This window comes from Panthera leo, chromosome D4, assembly GCF_018350215.1.
Source record: "Panthera leo isolate Ple1 chromosome D4, P.leo_Ple1_pat1.1, whole genome shotgun sequence".
In the NCBI taxonomy this organism is placed as follows: Eukaryota; Metazoa; Chordata; class Mammalia; order Carnivora; family Felidae; genus Panthera; species Panthera leo.
The window spans coordinates 2,548,845-2,561,812 of NC_056691.1; the positions used below are offsets into that span (position 1 = coordinate 2,548,845).

At 47.4% G+C, this 12,968-nt stretch overlaps 1 protein-coding gene across 3 annotated transcripts in view; it reads left to right on the top strand.

The window, feature by feature from the left end:
• The first annotated feature begins 643 nt into the window (after positions 1 to 643).
• Positions 644 to 12,968, top strand: part of SPIN1 (spindlin 1) — a 73,690-nt gene continuing 61,365 nt past the window's right edge. For 2 of the 3 annotated variants that reach the window (XM_042912181.1, XM_042912183.1), the window contains exon 1: positions 1,389 to 1,432. The gene's annotated coding sequence lies outside the window, so the exon portion shown is untranslated. Of the gene's footprint in view, positions 769 to 1,388; positions 1,433 to 12,968 lie in introns of those variants that run through there. The other variant, XM_042912182.1, reaches the window with a different exon arrangement.

A 12,968-nucleotide genomic window follows, 5' to 3' on the forward strand; every position in this document is an offset into this window, starting at 1 on the left:
AGGCCCGGGTTCCTCCCCCCCCCGTCCCCGGCGGGACAGAGGTGGGTGGGCGAGGCCCGGGTCTGGTCGGACCGGGACCCGGGTCCGCAGGGCGCCCCTCCCTCGCCCGGCGAAGAAGGTGGGTGGGCGAGAACCGGTTCTGGTCCGAACGGGACCCCGGTCCGCAGAGCGTCCCTCCGCCTCCCGGCAGGGCAGGTGGGTGGGCGAGGCCCGGCGGCGGCGCAGTGCGGCCGCGGGTCCGCGCACGGGGAACGGGCCGGGCTGGGGCTGGCGCCCTACCCGGCGTGTGGCCAGTGTCAACGTAGCCACGGCTCAGCCCGCGGACGCCCCTACCACCGTACCCGGCCTCATCCACCCGGGCGGCGTGCGCGCTGCAGGACGACTTACTGCTTAGATCCAAGAATGAGGAGGGCAGGTCCATCCGCGAAAGTCCTCCCACTGAACGAAAACGAAACTTCCCAGGATGCCTGACTTCCGGCGCGAGCCCTGGCGCCCCAGGCTCCCGGGGCTCGACGCCCCGAACACCGCCCCTTCCCCGCGCACACCTGGGGGCCGGCCCCGCGCGCCCGCCCCGGGGCCCCGCCCAGCTGCCCCCGGCGCCACCAGGTGAGAGCCCCGCCCGGCCCCGCCCCGGCCGCCCACGCCGCCCCCCGGAGAAAGCGGCGTCGGGCCCGCCCTGCTCCGTCCCGCCCGCCCAGCTGCCAGGTGAGCGGCGCCAGGCCCCATCGCCCACTAGGCCCGTGAGAGCCGCACCAGCCCCGCCGCCAGGTGAGCAGTTCCCAGCCCTGCCCGGTCGCTGGGCCCCTCCCGGCCCCCAGGCCCCGTCCCGCGCCGTCCCTTCGCATCCGCCCGACCGCCGGGCGAGTGGCGCCATTCCCCGCCCGGCCGCCGGGCCAGGTCCAGCTTCGTCTGGCCCGCCCTACCCGCCGCCAGGTGAGCAGCCCCAGGCCCCGCCCGCCGCCCGCCGGGCTCCACCCAGCCGCCAGGCCCTGTCGCGCTCCGTCCCGCCTCTTCCCCGCCTCGCGGCCTGGTGAGTCGCACCAGGCCCAGTCCCGCCTCCCGCCTAGTCCGGCTCCCGGGCCGTATACCGCTGCTCCGCCAGGCCCCGCCCCGCCTGCAGGTGAGCTGCCCCCGATCCGCTCGGGGCTCCAGGCCGCGCCCCGAGGCCCTCTAGGCTCCGCCCTGCCGCCAGACCCCGCCCGCCGTCTGCGGCGCCTGCGCAGTGCGGCCCGTTGGGCCGGGGCCGGGCGGCGCGGCCGGCGCAGTCGGCGAGCGCAGTGCGCGTGCGCCGTGCGGCCGGGGGCGGGCGGCGGCGGCCGCGGAGCGGAGCGGGGGCGGGGCGGCGCCGTCTGGCTCGGTCGGGCCGGGGCGGGAGTGCGGCGCGGGACGGCGGGGCCCGCGGGCTGCGGACGGCGGCCTCGGCGGCCGGCAGGTGAGGCCCGCGTGCCGCGGGTCGGAGGGTGGAGAGCTAGGGCCGCGAGGGGGGCGCGGGCGGGGCGCGCTGCGGGGCGGCGGCGGCGCCCGGGGAGCGGCGGCCGGGCCGCGGTGCATTGTCCGGGCGCGGGCGGCGCCTGCACAGCGCCCCCTGCCGGCCGGGCCTCGGGTGGGGGGCCTCGGGCTCCGGCCGCGCGCCTTTGTTCGCCGCCCCCGCCAACATGGCGGCCGCCCGGCCCTCCCGGCCGCGGGCCCCGCGCGCTTTGTTCCGCAGGCCTGGGCGCCGGCGGGCGGGGGGCGGCGGGGGCGGGGCGCAGGAGCGTTGCATAATCGGCCGGGCGTGGCGCGGGACGGGACCCCCCCCTCCCGGGCGGGGGGAGGGGCGGGGCGCTGCGGGCTCGGGTCGCCCCCCCCCCCGCCCCGCCCCCGCCCGGGGCCGCCCCTCGCGCCCCAGCCTCCCGAGTGACCTTGAGCGCGCTGCGCCCCGGGCGCCGGGATGGATGGGGCGACGCAGAAGCTGCGCAGTGCTCGGGGTGGGCTCTGGGGGCCCCGGTGGGAGAGGCCGCAAGGGGGGCGCACCACGCATGTTGACGCAGCGGGGTCGTGCGGACGCGGTGTCGCGTGCCGTGCGCTGGGGGACCTGGGGTCGGAGCGGGAGTTTCCATGCACATCGGGGTGGGATACGCGGGTGGAGGGGCTGCGCTAGCGGGAGCATCAGGAGGCGGCACCGGGCACACTCGAGCGTGTGACGCCACGGCAGCTGGAGACGACATACCTTCCGAGACGTGAACACCTGTAACTTTCCTGTGTTGGAATTTTCTGGAAGGAACTCTGGTCTGGAAAGGGTGGAGGGAGAGGGCTGTGACCGCTTTCCACACAGCTTTTGTTAGGAAATGGAAATCCGGCCTACCCTTGGTGGTGTATCCCGGGGCAGGTTGAGTTTGAGAATGCTCTTAGAGGTTGTGAGCATCCTTTTAGAGGTGGTGACACTTCACATGGGGTCACATCAACCAGGAACCTCCTCAGTTCCTTCCCCCAGCCTTGGCTGATGGTCAGACACCCCGAAATTGGAAGAGCCGGGAGTTTACAGAAACCATTCGTTATTAGACTTGGTAACGAGTAAAGGTCGCACAATGTTTATGTCAAAATTATGGATAGTAGGTGTTAGTTTCTAGTGAGAAATAAAATAGAATGTTTTTAGTTTTGGTCTTGAGTAGCGAAATGGTTACTGTTAAGATGTTGTGAAATGTGTAAGGTAAAAAAGGCCTGTAGTTCTCTATGTTTAATATATATTTGTCTATATATGTGTATATATTTTTTAAAGCCTTGGATAAATCCCAGAAATTCCACCACTACTGTTTCTGACAGTACCCTTAGTTACCAATTCAGAATAAGGCATTTACTTAGTTTTGGAATATCTGAAGTGTTGTTTAAGGTAGTGTCTCTGTGAGTCTAGGTCTAAGATATACTACAGGAAAAACAAAGGGTTCCTTGGTCACCTAAATTTGGGAAACAGTGCTGTGTTTTGTTCTCTATTAGGGTCACAATTCATTTCATCGAATCAAGGGCCTTGAGAAATACTGCAGTACTGTTCCCATGGTTGGTGGCAGATCTCTTTTTGATGTGTTTTTAATGGAACATTTGTTAACACCCATGAAATTCAGGTGACGATGAAGTGTTGATCATTGCTGTCCATACAGAGCGTGTTAGATAATGGTACCTGTCCCTGAAGTGTGAACTGGGACGTTGATGGGGTTTGTGTGTGCCTGTGCATCTTATGGCAGTATCTCAAATTTGGCTGTTAGTCATAAGATATGAGGATTATTAACTTGAAGTCATAAGTTGAGAAATTTGATAATAGTGTTTTCAGTGTCCGGTGATTTACTTGATTGTCCATCATTTACAGCTTCACTCACTGTACTTCTTAATTGTTAGCAGTTTTTTCTTGGTACATTAAAATTACATGGTAGGGATGCTGTATCTGAAGAATTAATCACATGGGTTATTTAGAGATTAAAAATAATGCTGTTGAGTATTTCTTTTGGTTTAGCTGTTAACAGGATCTTAATTTGCTGAGAAAGAGCAGTTAATACGTATCTACGTAAATACTTGCTTATGTTTATTGATGCTTAATTGAATGTTTTCTTTCCCTGTTCCTTGAATGAGAAGAACTTGGAAGAGGGAATCAACTATTTTGCCCAAGTATGTTGTTCAGTTTGGCAGACATTATGGCGTTGTGAGAAGGCTGTGGGCTCTGGAGTTGGCCATGGAGATAGTGTGGCCTTCAACTCTGCGGTGTCTGGGTGGAAATCCAGCCCCACTCCGTCCTGGTCTGAAGCCACACAACTGATTCCCACTCCCACCCCGCCACCTCTTGGCCTTTTGAACTTGCCATTTCTGAGTTGTCGCACGAGGCCATCTTGAGCATTAACTGAATTTGTAGGGTTCCCGGTGCAGTCCTGAAATGCAACAGCCCCTGCCAGTCATTGTTGATTTCCTTTTCTTCCTGCTTTTGAACTTTGCATGGTATTTTTAATGTTCAAGTGAACAGTTTGATAAGTTGTGCCCCAGTATTCAATGCAATTTTTAATCGAATCTTTGTTCTTAATAAAATGAGTCATGTATGGGCAATAATACATAAAGATGTGCCCTTGCAGACCTTTCAGTCTGGTGGGGAAGATCTGCCTGCATGTGGTGAGGGAATTTGATGCTGAGAGCATTTGGCGGAGAAGGTGATGCCCGAGAAGGATCAAGAGTATAGAGCAGGAGAGCAGAGAAGGACAGCCACAGCAGAGGTGCGCAGAGAGTGTTTGAGACCATCCTGGATTTGAATCCCAACCAAAGATTGCCCTGTGTTAGCATTTACTCCTATGCGTGTTTATCTGTTAGATGGGATTAGAACACCTACCTCATCAAGTGCAAACTTCTAGGTCCCTGTAGTAGGTGCCCTGTGGGTACCGATGCTGGTGATGATGACATTACCAATGCTGACACCAGCTGTAGTTTGGCAGGGCCATTCTGTGTAGCAGGAATTTGGGGCTAGGTTTGACGTAATTCTGCATACCATATCCAGGCAGTTGGTGTTTACCCTGTAGGTGGGGAAAGCCATTGGAAGGCATTAAGCAGCATGAAAGGTGGACTGAAGGAATCTGCCAGCGCAGGATCTCTAGTCCAGCCTGTGGGAGGCGGTGGATGAAGTCATTTGGGACAAGGGGAGTCAGTCTGGAGTCACTAGAATGTTGAATGTGATGAGTGTTTTGGGTGGAGGAGGTGGAGGGAGAGGGATACATTCAGCGTAGATGTTTACTTTATCCAAATATTGAGAGTGTAAATGAAGAGACTAGTAAAATATTTTTTATACCATTTTTAGGTGTTGTTAGATTGTAGTGTTGTCTTTTACAAAGGCAGAACAACTTTTTAAAAAACTTAGATTGTATTTATAATAAGTTTTAGTTTGTTTATAGTTATATCCTTAGAGCCTACGTGTAATTTTTGGACGTGTATGTATATGGCCTTGTGTGTATCTATAAATGATCTCTGTAGTCACAGGCATGTGAATCTACATGTCCATATGTTTGTACATTAATTAGTCTTATATCTTAAATCATAGTAATTAATCTAGGTCCTGGCTTTGGTATATTCAGTGTTTTAATCACGTAGTCCTCATTCTTTTTCCTCAGCTTGTCTTAACTTGGGCACCATGCAGTCCCTTCAAGCTGGGTGTCTTCCCTTGGTGCCACCCCATTAATCTTTGAACCATTTCTTGCTTTCTGATACCAGATGCTTATGACTCACTTTGTGCTTTCTTTATCAGCCAGTTCTTTCAGCTGCTTTTATTGGAGAGTGGAAGTTAGATACCAAAATCTGGTTCTGTGTTTCCTTATTGCTACTGGGATGCCCCTACTTTCATTAGACAGATGTGGGAAATACATGCAACTTGATTTTGTATTGATATTTCCAATTCGTATTTAACAACTCAGGGTTTTTCCTTTGAGTTCATCCTTTTTTCTCTAACATTGAAAATTTGCATTCTTTGCAACATTACTTCCCTTTGTCCTGCAGTGTAAATGACGTTTGGAAACACCAGTAACAGCATAGTGTTGGTTTGTATTTCATTACAGTCCTTTTTGTTCGTAAAATATATCTACATAAGGATGCACAGTTGACATTTGGAATTATGAAATGATTTGAAAATATTTTCTTTCTGATTCTTACCAATTTGATTATTAATTTGGTTTATTTTCACGAAATCTTTAGTGCTTAATGATTGCATTCATTTTGTTTAATGTATGTTTTTTCAGTATGTAAAACATTTATGCAGTTCAGAAGCCAAAGCTGTGTTACAGAGGTATGGGCACATCATTCCATTCCTGTCTCCTGCACCGTTCCCCTCGTGCCCCCTTTTTGTTAGTTTCTGGTTTATTCTTCCAGTGTTTTGTTTTTGCAGATACAAGCACTGGCATATTTTTATTTCCTTTCCTTTTTTAAACAAAAGGTAGAACTCAACACTTTTCTGTTTTTTGTGGGGTTTTTGTTCTTTTTTTATTTTAATTTAATACATTCTGGAGATTGCTTTATACAAGCTCTTTTCCATTCTTTTGTGCTTATAGTTTCATAACGGTGAACACAGGTTGTTTGTATTTTATTGCTGTTATGTGTGCTGCTGTGGGGAATAACCTTGTAGATGTGTTGTTATTTTGTGTTTTTGCAGGTATAGCTTTAAGATAGATTGTTGGGTAAAAGGTAAACATGTTTGAAATTTTGTTAGTGTCAAAAAATTCCAGTTTAAAAAGGTAGATCTGATTATGTCACCTTTTTACTTAAGACTCTCAGTGGCTTCCCATTGCTTTAAGGACACAATTTCATAACACGACCTCACAGGCATGTGTAATTTTTATCCTTTGTGCCTCGCCTCACCGGCATCACATCTCCCTTTGTTTTCCTTGCTCCAGCCACGCCTGTCGCTCTTCTGTGCCCGGCACCTTCTCCGCTAGACCGCGGGGCACTGTTCTTCTCTTCTGCCTGGAATGTTTTGTTTTGGTTCTTGTTTCGGTTCTTCCAGGTTTTTTTTTTTTTTTTTTTTTTCTTTTTCTCCCTAAGTCTGTTTGTTTTTGAGAGAGAGAGGGAGAGAGAGAGAATCCCAAGCAGGCCCAGGGCTGTCAGCACAGAGCTCGACGCGGGGCTCATCCCATGAACCTTGAGATCATGACCTGAGCCGAAATCAAGAGTTGATGCTCAAGGGATCAAGCCACCCAGGCACTCCCCTAGTCTTTCTTTAGAGTTTGTCTTAAGTGTCACTTTTTCACGAAATTCTTTTTGTGTGAGTTCGCAGATTTTTGTAATAAGGTAGAATAGTCCAGAGAACTCTGTATATCCATTACCTGCTACCACAGCCATCAACTTTCTGAAGTTTTTGAGTTTTTTCTTGACTTCCCTGTAGTTAAGTTCTCCTATTAGAGACACTGCTGACCTTACTGCTCTTCTCAAAATTATACTGTAAATGAATGTAATGTAATGACTTTTTATTTTCTTGAGAATGTTGAGTTTCGTGAAAACAGAAATTGTTCCTGTTTTTGCCCATGATTAGTTTTCCAGTATTCAGCTTGGTGCTTGGGTCGTGACTGCTCAAACCCGTGCCCTGGGCAGTAGTTGGCCAGGTGCTTTGTGGGTATGTCTGGTCTGCTGTACAGGATGAATTGAAAGTTGTGTCAGTTCTGTTGCCTCTGACTTTGGTGCTGTGGGTGCCCTGCACAAGGTGGGCCCTTGTCCTGGAGCTCACCGCACCTGTGGTACAGGGGGCAGGACTCTCTGGGAACCTGGGGGAAGGGCAAGCCTTCACAGCAGCCTTGCAGGGCCCAGTCTGCCTGGCATCAGTGAGGGCGACCAGAAGAGCAGTGAACGCAGGCTGCACATGTGTGGCCACAGGTGCTGCACTAGAACTCTCCCATGGCCCGCCCAAACTAGAACCGGGGATGTGGTTCAGTCTAGCCAAGTTAAAACATTACAAAGCGAAATGATGAGCTCAGGGCTTTAAATTCTTAACTCAGATTCCACATAAGGGACCTGAAAGTTTCTTTGACTGCTGTAAAAAAATTCATCTTGAATTCCAAATTTGTAAGCAGGAGCACTGATGGATAAAGAATGGGATTCTAAGAATTGGATTAGGGACATTCGGTCAGATTCCCATTAAGTTAGAGACCTAAATTCTGCTGGGCTTCCTTTGCCAGTAGAAGCAGCGTTTCTGTCACCTGTGTGAGGAACTTCATTCCCCCTTTGCCTGGAAAACCTGTAATTGCCTTCCCTCCCCCAGGGATGATCCTAGCAGGCCCCAAAGTGGGAGGTGCAGTGTGTGACCCAAAAGATGGTTTGGTTTGCCACTGTATAGGTAGGAACCTGGGGAATATTTGTGGGAATGGATCTTAAGGGGGGTGGGATTATGGTGGAAGGGACCTGAAGGTTGGTTAGGCCGTATTTGTTGATGTGGGCTCATCAGCAGACGTTCTGGATCAGTGTTGTAGCTTGAGGGATTAGAGTTCTGGTTGATTGCCTGAAACAAAAGGTGGTCTGTCTAAGCAAAGCTGAGATGCCAAAACTGTTGGTATACCATGGAGGAAGAAGGCATCCAAAGGCTTAGGGAGATTGGAATGTTGTGACAGGCCTGGTCACCCACTCTGGGAGGATTCTGTGCTCATGCCTTACCCTGCAGCTGCAAAGGGAGCCCCAGGATCCTAGAGGGCTCTGGTCACTGTTAAGGTCAGAAATCACAGTGGGAACTGCAGGATCCATAAATGGTGGGGATAGTTGCATCCTAGAGTGGCACGTCTGTGGAATGGTCTTAATTTAGAATTAATCTTGGTGGGGCGTGCCTGGTCGGCTCAGTCAGTAGAGCATGTGACTCTTGATCTTGGGGTCGTGAGTTCAAGCGCCACCATTGGGTGTAGAGATTACTTAACAAAAAATGTTTATAAAAAGAAAGAAAAAAAAACCTAATCTTTGGGTTGCAACTACTAGTAATTTCTTCGGTTTACTCTGGTGTTGTTTAATCCACACCAACTGTGGAATTGCCATTCATGTAACCATGTGGTCACTAGAGTTGTTTTTTTATTCACGTATGAATTGTACTTTTCATGGCTCTTCATTCCATTTTTGATGAATATTGGGTTGTTCCTGGTTTCAGACTGTTGGTTCAAGCCTCCAGAGAGCCAGAAGACAGCAAGTTTGGATCACATTTAGATGTAGCAGAGGAAATACATGTGAGGGTGCTGTCAGCACCTTGCTGGTCTGTTGCATATGGAAGAGAAAGGGATAGAGAATGTTTGGTAGTCAGAGTCTGGTGACAGCAGTGTAGTTTTAAGAAAGTTTAAGCAAGGCCAGTGAGGAGTCTTCCAGCCAGAGTTGGGAGTGACAGGAGTCTCTTGTCCTGCAGGAATAAGCCTGCTTTAGTATTCTGCCTGTGGCTGATTTTTGGCTAGAAACAGCCTGTGGGAAGTGTGGTCCTGGTGGGAAGGGTGATGGTGAGTTCAGAGTAGCGCACCTCCCCATGGTAGGTGATTCAGGAGGCTCATTTTCATGGCTGTCACGGGATTCACGAGCGTGGACTTGATGTGAACATTCAGGTATGTGTTTCTTTTGCATGCTTTACTGTTCAGTACACTCAGGAGTAGAATTGCTGGGTCATATGTTCTGTCCAATATTAGTAGATAATGCCAGACTTTTCCAAAGTGGGTATACCAGTTTCTATTCACACTACGGTGAACAAATCCTTGTTGTTTTACATCCTCACCAATATTTGGTATTGTTGGTCTTTGTAATTTTAGATATTTCAGTGGGTGTATGGTAGTATCTCATTCTGGTTCCTGAGTTAGATGTGGCCATGTATTTATCTTGGTCAGTGAAATGGGAGCAGAAGAGAGTCATCACATAAACTTTAAGAGCAGTAGTGAGATTTTCCATATCCCTTTCCTCTTGCCAGTGATCATGTTTCCAGATGCAGCTTCCTACCGTGCTGGTCTTTTATGTGTCTATAGTGGGCAGAAAGCAGAGGGAAGTACAGGAAGGGTGGGGTGGAGAAAAGAAGAGGAGTGGGAAGGCAGGGGTGGGAAATGGGCATTATTTTGTGTTGAGTTTTCTTAACTAAGGTTTCTGGGGTTATCCTTACAGATAAGTCTTTATTTTTAAGAGCAGTTTTAAGTTCACAGCAAAACTGAGCAGAAAGTACTGAGTTCTGGATCTCCTGATCCCCCAGCCCCTGTCCCCAGCCTCCCCCATTATCAATATCCTGCACCAGATTGAACATTTGTTTGTTACAATTACTGAACCTGTGTTAGCACATCATCACCATTCTGAGTACATAGTTTATGTTAGGATTTACTGTTGATGGTGTATACTCTAGAAGTTTTGATAAATATGTGATATATATCCATGATAAGAGTCATACACAGTAGTTTCACTACTGTGATAATACTCTGTGCTCTACTTATATTTCTACTGTAATTCCATTGTAGCCAGAACACTAAAAGCTTATGAAAATTTTAAAGCTTGCTTTATGGCCCAACATATGATGAATTTTTGTAAATATCCAGTGTGTGCTTGGAAAGAATGTGCTTTTGCATTTGTTGGATGCAGTGCCTATATTTGCCAGTTCAACTTGGTTAGTCATGTTAAATTCTTCTGTGTCTTTACTTGTTTTTTCTTTCACTCTACTGGATGTATCGATTCAAAAGAGAAATGTATTGATACCCTGATCTTGCATTTGTCTGTTACTTCATAGTTCTGATAGTTTTTGCTTTATATATTTTGAGGATATGTTGTTAGGTGCATACATGTTTATAGTTGTATATATTCCTCATCAGTTGAGTCTTATAAAATCATTGAATGTTCCTCTTTGAGAAAAAAGTATTGTTAGAGATAAAGTTTACTTAGCTGAATATTAATATAGCTGCACTTTTTTTTTCCGGTTAGTATATGCAGTCTGTTATCTCTTTTTACCCTTTATTTTCATACTTTTCTGTGTGCTTATATTTTGAGTGATTATTTTGTCAAATGTATAGTTAGAATTAAAAAAAACCTAGTCTGACAATATTCCTTACGTTTGGAAAATTCAGTCTGTTGACGTTTAACAAAATAACTGACACAGTTGGGTTTAAATCTTAATACATGCTTTCTCTTTATTAAACTTGTTTAATGTGCCCTTTTCTCTCTTGTTTTTCTTTGGATCCTTGTTCTTTATTTTTTTGTTAACTTGGAGGTTATTTTTTAATGTTTATTTTTGAGAAGGGGAGGGGCAGAGAGAGAGGGTGACAGAGGATTTGAAGCTGGCTCTGTGCTGACAGTAGAGAGCCCAATGTGGGGCTCTCCCAAACCATGAGTTCATGACCTGAGCTGAAGTCAGATGCTTAACCCACTGAGACACCCAAGCGCCCAATTAACTTGGAAATTATTTAAAACCTGCATCTTTGACTTCTCAAAATATAATATTTGGGTATATCCTCCATTTCCTGGGCACTTAAACTCCATTTATCTCATTTTCATTGCAACTATTGTGCTGCTTTAGTTCTGTATCTATTTTATCTTTAAAATATTATTCTATAATCAATAGTTATTTAGATTTATCCTTTTTATTATTCTTCATTCCTTCCTGTAATTCCAGTCCCCCATCTTTGAATATTTTCCTTCTGCCTGAAGAATACTTTGTGTTTTGCACCTGTTGTATGGCTGCTAAGAGTGAATTCTCTGATTATGTTAGCTAAAAATTTCACAAATTGATTTTGAAGGATAGTTTTGATGTGTATAGAATTTCCTAACTTGTTTTTCTTCTGAGGCATTGAAAGAAGTTACTGAATTACATCTTCAGCTTCATTTTCTCTATGAGATGTATGTTGTCAGTTTAATATTTGCTCCCATGAGTGGAAACTGTCTTTTTTTACTTAAGACTTTTAAGACATTTTTGTCTTTGGATTTCAACAATGTTACTGTGATGTGTCTAGGTATATACTTATTTATATTTTGTTTTTTAGTTCTTAGTAAATATGTACTAAAGTAATTTTCATTCTTTTGAAAAGTTCGTAGACACCATCTTTTAAAGTTTTTCTACTTCCTGCCTCCTTCTGCCCCTTCTAAGAATCCACCGGAAGCGTATTAGACCCTCTGAATTTCTTTCTTCTTTTTAAAAAAAATTTTTTTAAATGTCTTTATTTTTGAGACAGAGACAGAGCATGAGCAGGGGAGGGGCAAAGAGAGAGGGAGACACAGAATCTGAAGCAGGCTCCAGGCTCTGAGCTGTCAGCACAGAGCCCGTTGCAGGGCTCGAACTCAGACTGTGAGATCATGACCTGAGCTGAAGTCGGACGCTCAACCGACTGAGCCACCCAGGCGCCCCTCTTTTGTCTTTTTTTTTTAATGCTCATTTATTTTATTTATTTATTTTTTTAAATTTTTTTTTAAGCGTTTATTTATTTTTGAGACAGAGAGACAGCATGAGCAGGGGAGGGGCAGAGAGAGAGGGAGACACAGAATCGGAAGCAGGCTCCAGGCTCCGAGCCATCAGCCCAGAGCCCGACGCGGGGCTCGAACTCACGGACCGTGAGATCACGACCTGAGCCGAAGTCGGACGCCTAACCGACTGAGCCACCCAGGCGCCCCTTTTTCTTTTCTTTTTTTTTTTAATTTTTTTTTTTTAAGCGTTTATTTATTTTTGAGACAGAGAGAGACACAGCATGAGCAGGGGAAGGGAATGCTCATTTATTTTTGAAGGAGAGACAGAGCATGAGCAGCGGAGGGGCAGAGAGAGAGAGAGAGAGAGAGAGAGAGAGAATCCTAAGCAGTACAGAGCCTGGTGCAGGGCTTGAACTCACGAACTAGGAGATCATGAACTGAGCTGAAGTCGGATGCTTAACCGATTAAGCCACCCAGGCACCCCAACCCTCTCAGTTTCTTACCTTCTGCATGCTTCATTCTGGATATTTTCTTCTGATCTCTCTTAGTTTGCTAATTTTTAATAAGATTAGGCTACTGTTAATGTCTCCATTAAATCTATTGTACTTTTTTCATTTCTGGAAAATTTGGCTCTTTGATAGTGTCAAAGGTTCAAAATAGCCAGAGTAAGACCAATGAATAACTGAAGTAGTAATTAGTAAATGTTTGGTGCTCACACACCAAAATGACCGTTTGTAAGCGGTCAAATCAGAACATAGAATGAGGCTTACAGGTATATTGTTATAAAGAAGCTTACATAGTGAGAAGGCAGTGACTTTATTCATAGAGATTAGTTATGATGTTAGAATTCTCTTAAATAATATGGAATCAGTCAGTGGTTGCCATGTATCAACCTTGGGAAACCGTTCAAGTTTTGCTTGTAATTTTTAGAGGCACAAGAAAGTAATGATCCAAGTCAAGTTAGCCTTGCCTGGTAAGCTGCATTAAGCTTTGCCTGCATGAGTAAACTGGTTCTGTCTGCATGGGGGATCCTCAAGGCTGGTCTTTGCCTGTCCTTGATTTTAACAGTTACATCCTTTTGGTCATTGGCTTAGGCTGAG